The sequence below is a fragment of the Trachymyrmex septentrionalis genome, unplaced genomic scaffold, assembly GCF_001594115.1.
Source record: "Trachymyrmex septentrionalis isolate Tsep2-gDNA-1 unplaced genomic scaffold, Tsep1.0 scaffold279, whole genome shotgun sequence".
Classification (NCBI taxonomy): domain Eukaryota; kingdom Metazoa; phylum Arthropoda; class Insecta; order Hymenoptera; family Formicidae; genus Trachymyrmex; species Trachymyrmex septentrionalis.
In genome coordinates this window covers 184047-190791 of record NW_017305440.1, presented here as the reverse complement: position 1 = coordinate 190791, position 6745 = coordinate 184047, and the positions used below count along the sequence as shown (strand labels likewise).

Genomic DNA, 6745 nt, shown 5'->3' with positions numbered 1-6745 from the left:
TTGTTAATTATATTTATATTATTATTAAAACAATTTATAAATACAGAAAATATACTGAGCAACAAAATTAACGCAACATCTGTTCATTCTGCAAAAATAGGCAAATTTCAAGATACAATAACTTCGTCAAAAATTGTCGTATCGGGATGTTTAAAAAAGCATTTTACAGGTAGAAACCTCTACTTTTCGGATCGTTGCTTAAAAAACCGGTCTCATGAAGATTTCATGAAGTTACACAAACATAAATGGAGATATATCAGACCTCAAAATTTTTTATGAAATTTGCGAAGTTCCACGGAGTGGAATAAAAATTGTATACAAATGCGATTTACATCATTCGAAAGAGCGAATCTTTACCTTTAATTTACTTTTTTACGAAGCTCCGTTCGATTTTTTTTCATCGAATTATTCAACGTTGAAGCAAAAGGACCATTTTTGTTGAAATAATTCTGCCAATCACTGTCATCCATGACATAGAAGCTAAAAAAATTAAATCGTAAATTGTCATTCAGTAAATTATAATAAAACATATATTTTTATTTTCTTATTTTCAATAATAAAATTTTCTTACAATATTTAATTATTACTAAAATGTGATATAAAAAATAATCTTTTTTATCATGAACTTAATGGATTCGTATTATATTACAGAAGTATATCCGGGAATCAACATTTATTAAATCATTGGATGATAGCCCAAGAAAGAAAAAAATGCATTTGAAAATCAAGAGAGTACAAGCACAAAATAAAACGCTACGTGTAACAGTTCGATGACTTTGTTTGAAAAAAAGGAAACCTAAGAAGATAAAAATTAAAAAAAAATAACGAATATAAGCGTGTGAAAGAATTAGGCCGTAAATTATTATCCGAAAATTTTAGTAGAATACTAATGCCACAAGTTGACGCACAATTTAAAAGTAAACGTGGCAGAAGATATAATCCCGAATTTAAAAAACTTGCTTTGTCTTCTTTAAGTCTACGAACTTATCGAGAATTGCAAAAATATATTGCATTGCCTTTGGTACGTTCTTTAAATTTATTTACAATAAGAATATTGTACCGGGTATAAATGATAAAATTTTTGAAGCAATGAAATTAAAATTAAATTCTTTACCATTAACAGAATGTCATTGCGTATTATGTGCAGATGAAATAAGTTCAAAAAATCACTTGTTTTATAATATATTAAAAGATGAAATTATTGGATTTGAGGACACTGGTTATAAAAAAATCATCTTGCAAAATGTGCTTTGGTTATAATGACACGTAGTATTACAGGTGAATGGAAACTGTCCGTTTGCTTCTGTTTTGTAGAGACTACGTGCCGTAGCAATGTACAAAAAATCTTTTATTTGATATTATAATTAAGTTACGAAATTGTGATGCTATCATGCATGCATTAATGACGGATATGGGTTCTAACTTTATGAAGTTATCTCGTAATTAAGTATTTCGCCACAAAATTCTACTTTTTTAGTTAACAGTGAAAGAGTAGTTTACATTTTTGATACTTCATACTTAATAAAAAAGCAGCTCGCAATAATTTATTGAAATATAATTTTAAAATTAATAATAAAATAGTTTCCTTGAATTATACATTGTACAATTTTATAAACGAGACACCACGCAATGGATAAAAGCAGCTCCTAAATTATCAATGAATCATATTGAGCCAAATAATGTTTCAAAAATGAAAGTAAAGTATGCTGTATTCAGTAGTCAAGTAACTGCAGGAATGTATACACCAATGTCTTCCGGTTTTCTCTCTACTGAAGCAGTTGGAACTATAGATTTATTAGATCATTTTGATAAATTATTTGATATTTTAAATTCATCAAGTCTAAATAATTATAAAGAATATGGAAAAGCTTTTACCGGAAATGATAAACAAATGCAGTTTTTATAAGAAATGTTATATTTCATAAAGTCTATTAAAGTTGTAAATCGAAATGACAAATATGTAAAAGTGAAATGCTTTGATAGCAGATAACAGTCAATGATATTCAGCTCTGGATAATATAATATTAAAAGATTACAATTTTCAGTATCTCCAAACACGTAGAATAAATCAAAATTTCTTTAGCTCTGTTCAGCAACAAGATGATATAATTGCCTTAATTCGACACCTATACAATTTACACGTGTGCTTTTAAAATAACTATTTAGTACGAAATTTTTAGAACATTCGGAAACCCAAAATTATGCTCCTAATAATAATGATATATTAAATCTTATTCGAACGTTTAATATGAAAGAGTCCACAACTTCGGAATATTTATTTTTTATTTAATAATCACTATATGTTTATTCACTGCGAGATCGACATCGGTTGTTAGGTAATTGCTCGTGCCGTCAGATAAACGCTTATATTATTTTAGTTTCTCATATTCTAACCTAATAATGCAATACCGATATATTCAAACTATCATAATGCACACAATTACGACTCTACTCTTTCGATCTGTACGTTCCAAATATTCATTTGAGTTTATATTAAATCGCCTTATGGCTTGTGAGTCCGAAACAATGAGTAACATTTCTTTGTGAACTTAGTGATTTCCCGTCAATTTTCCTTCGCCATTAGTTAGTCATCGCCGGCGCCCAAACACGCTTGGTGCTACATTGAACACAGCAGCCACAGCGTAGCCAGATTGATGACCCCTATAAGCCGCAGACATGGCTAGTGGCTTGTTAGGACGAACGCGTTAGGTTAAACGGAACGTGACGCGATCACGTAGACTCAGGCGATTCTTCCTCGGACGATTAGGGCAGCGGTGCATCGTCGCGTATAGTTAAAGTGCTTGCGCTTGCGTGAGTCAGAATCAGATCCACGTCGTTCTAGAAATCGAAGCTAGACCTATGGTTCGTACAAATGGAAGCTCAATTCTTCACTGTGAGTATAACTGTAGATGAGACGAAATACAATTACGTGATAGTGCTTTAACGACGATTCCTTGATCGAAGTTAGCGATATCGTGCTTAATCCGCCTGCGACGGACAGATACGCCGCACTCAAAGACAGGTTAATTAAGAGTTTTGCGGATAGCGCCGAAAAAAAACTGCGTAAGTTATTAAATGAGGTTGATTTAGGTGATCACCATCCGTCGCAATTGTTCCGTCGGATGGGAGATCTCGCACAAAACGGCGTGCCAGAGAACATGCTTAAATCTTTATGGCTGCAGCACCTACCACAAGTGCAGTCTATATTAACAGCTACTAAGCACGAACTCGAAGAGCTATCGCAACTAGTAGACAGAATAATAGATATGCTACCCGCTGGCGTTAACGCTGTTGCAGCAGTTACCGACCCAAGCCAACTCGGCAGATTCGCAAATGTCCACTTCTAGATCGGAGAAATTGAAAACTTGTTTATCGCGTGGCAAGTCACAGGCTTCGCGGAATTCTCGTCGCAGAAACCGTTCAAGATCACAATCGGAGAGCAAGCCCTGCTGATATCATCGACGCTTTGGCGGCAAAGGTACGCAACCCTGCAGCTGGAAGCCAGGAAAACTAGAGGCTGAACTATCCCCGCGGCAGATAGTTTGGCCGTGATAACTCGCCATCTTATAGTCAGAGACCGTGTCACCGGCATTAAATTTTTTGTGAACATTGGGACGGATGTCTCGACCATTCCCGTCTCAAGATGCGATCGTACTCACATTAGCGATCGGATACTCTACAAACGGAACGATCATCTCTACATATGGACACAAATTACTCTAGCTTGATTTTGAGATGCTGTCGTGTTTTTCAATGGCCTTTCATATTCGCCGATGTGGATACCTTTATTATTGGCTCAGATTTTCTAGCACGTTTCAATTTGCTGCCTGACATACGACACAAGCGTTTGATCGATAACACGTTTCTTAAAGTCTCTGCTCAGTTTGTCAACAAATTCCTCGATTAACAACGTTGGCCAACGACTGCCCATATAAAGAGATCCTAAGCAAGTTTCCTGAAATAACTAGGACGACGATCACGCACAAACAAATCGTACACGGAGTGGAACATGTAATCGAAACAATAAGTCCCCCCGTGTCAAACAAAGCCAGACGACTCTGTCCAGAAAAACTCAAAGTAGCTAAAGAGTTCGAGTACATGATGCAACAAGGCTTATATAGAGCCCTTCTAAGAGCCTTTGGATTAGTTCCCTATATCTCGTGCAGAAGAAGAATAGCGATTGGCATCCGTGGAGACTACCACAAACTCAAATAACCTTGCCAGATCGTTACTCAATTCCGTTCTTGCAAAACAGCACACATCCTGCATGGCAAAACCGTGTTCTCTACGATAGATCTAGTGCATATCAACAGATTCCAGTCCGCGAATCGAATATTCCTAAAACCGCAATCATTACACCGTTCGGATTTTTCGAATTTCCTTATATGACATTCGGACTTCGTAACGCAGCACAAACTTTTCAAAGATTTATGGACCGGTAACTGTAGAACTTAACTTCTGTTTTATTTATATTGATGACATTTTAATCGCTTCGCAGGATAAAACACAACATAAGGAGCATCTAAAAATACGTCTGTTCGACAGATTTCAACAACATGACATAGCAATCAATCCGAATAAATGTGTGTTTGGACAGAAAAGTGTCAGCTTTCTGAGACATACAATCAGTTAAAGACATCAAACCTTTACCCGAAAAAGTCCAAGCTATCGCTGAATTTCAGGAATCAGCTACAGTCAAAGGACTTCGACGTTTCTTAGGAATGCTCAATTTCTATAACCGGTTTCTCAAAAATCTCGCAAACATGCAAGCGCCATGGCTAAATGCAATCTCGAGGCGTAAATGCAACAACAATGCAAAAATAGAATGAATTCCTGAGTAATTCTTTCCTCAAACAATTCTTTCAACGTTAAGGAACATCTCGTTCAAATCACCTCGCTCTCATTTCCAGACTGCAATGCGACACTCTAGTTACAGGCGCTTCAGACAAAGCAATCGGTGCGGTATTGCAACAGCACAGCAACGGATTTTTACAACCACTCAGTTTCTTTTCAAGGAAGCTCACACCTACGCAAACAAAGTGCATATGATAGGGAATTATTAGCTATCTATGCGGCTATCAAATATTTCCGATATATGCTAGAGCGACGAAACTCACGTTATGGATCTTAAATCCCTCGTATACGTATTCAAGAGGAAATCGGATCAAATGTCGCCAAGACAAACCTATCAATTACTCTTCAAATGTCCCATACAAGCGGCAGAGCAACTCACCGGCAAATTGCACAAAAATTTTTGTGGCCCTCCATGGCTAAAGACATTAAAGAGTCCCGCACCTGTCTAGCATGTCAGCAATCTAAAATTCGGCATAACCATATCTCGCCTACCAAAATACTAGTATCAAATATCCGTTTCGAGCAAGTACATATCGATATCGTCGGTCCTCTACCTCCATTCAAAGGATGGAAGTTTCAAATATTTATTAACAATGATTGATCGATTTACTCGTTCGCCAGAAGCCATTTCATTATCATATCATTTCATATCAGAATTGTACTGCAGATACGGTGGCGAAGATGTTTTTCACTTACTAGATAGTCAGATTTGAAGCTCCACGCCTGATCGCAACTGATCAGGGCTCGCAATTCGAAGTGCAACTATTCGCATTAACCAAACTCATCGGTTCTAATCGTTGTTGCACAACTGCATACCATCCAGAATCTAATGGCATCTTCGAACGATGGCATCGCTCTTTCAAAACTGCATTAATGCCACAGTGAAATTCAATGGACTAATACACTGCCAGTAGTATTACTCGGATTAAGAACTTGTTTCAAAGAAGATTTAAGCACTTCCGTAGCGGAATTAGTTTACGGCGCTCAAAGTATCGAGTGAGTTTTTTTCCTCTGAAGAAATGCCGAGTGACTCACGAATTTTTGTCGAGGATTTCCGCGTAATTATGCAAAAGTTACGGTCTAGACCAACTTCTTATCACATTAGACCTAAGTTATTTTTCTACAAAGATTTGCATAACTGCTCTGACGTCATCCTCAAAATAGAAGATAACTGGCGTTCCCTGAACCAACCATATATCGGATCGCATAAAGTATTAGAGCGCATTTCGGACAAGATCTGTACTATAGAAGTCGATGGCAGATGTATTAATGCCACCGTTGATAAACTTAAGCCTGCTTATTTAATAATTCAAGACTCGGAAACTACTCCATCCACTGTGTCTCCGTCTTCAACTATCATTCCAGTGCAATGTGAACCAAAGACATATCCTGGTCCAACAACTACCTAAGCAAAAGACTGTTAGATTTAAGAATTAATTCGTGCACTATTACATTAAGCGATTAATAAGCATAAGTTTCTGTTTGTTTCATTTAATTTTATTTTCTGTATTTTCGTTCTAGCGATAATTTAATCAATATTTCTTTCCTTAACACTAGGAGGGGAGTACTGTGGCGTTGCAAGCGTTAGGATCTGAGCACAAAAATTGTATGTGCTGTCACGTATGACGTACAACTTATTGTCGTGTCTCTAAGAGACGGCAATAAATCGTACGTCATACGTCAAAACTTGTGCGTTACTTACGTCTACAATTTAAGTCGAAGTAAGTGTTACGACAATTCTTGTCTTCAGATCCTTAATTACATCGTTCGAGTCACTTCTTTTGTCCGATTTTCCTCTCTCTCTCTCTCTCTCCCCCTCCCTCCCTCCCTCTTTCCTCTCCCCCTCCCCGTCTCTCCCCTTCTCTCTATCTCTCCCTCTCTCTGCCTTCTT

General features: G+C 36.8%; 1 pseudogene; it reads right to left on the bottom strand.

The window, feature by feature from the left end:
- Positions 1 to 2740: 2740 nt before the first annotated feature.
- LOC108749232 lies at positions 2741 to 3563 on the bottom strand (annotated as a pseudogene).
- Between the last annotated feature and the right edge of the window lie 3182 nt (positions 3564 to 6745).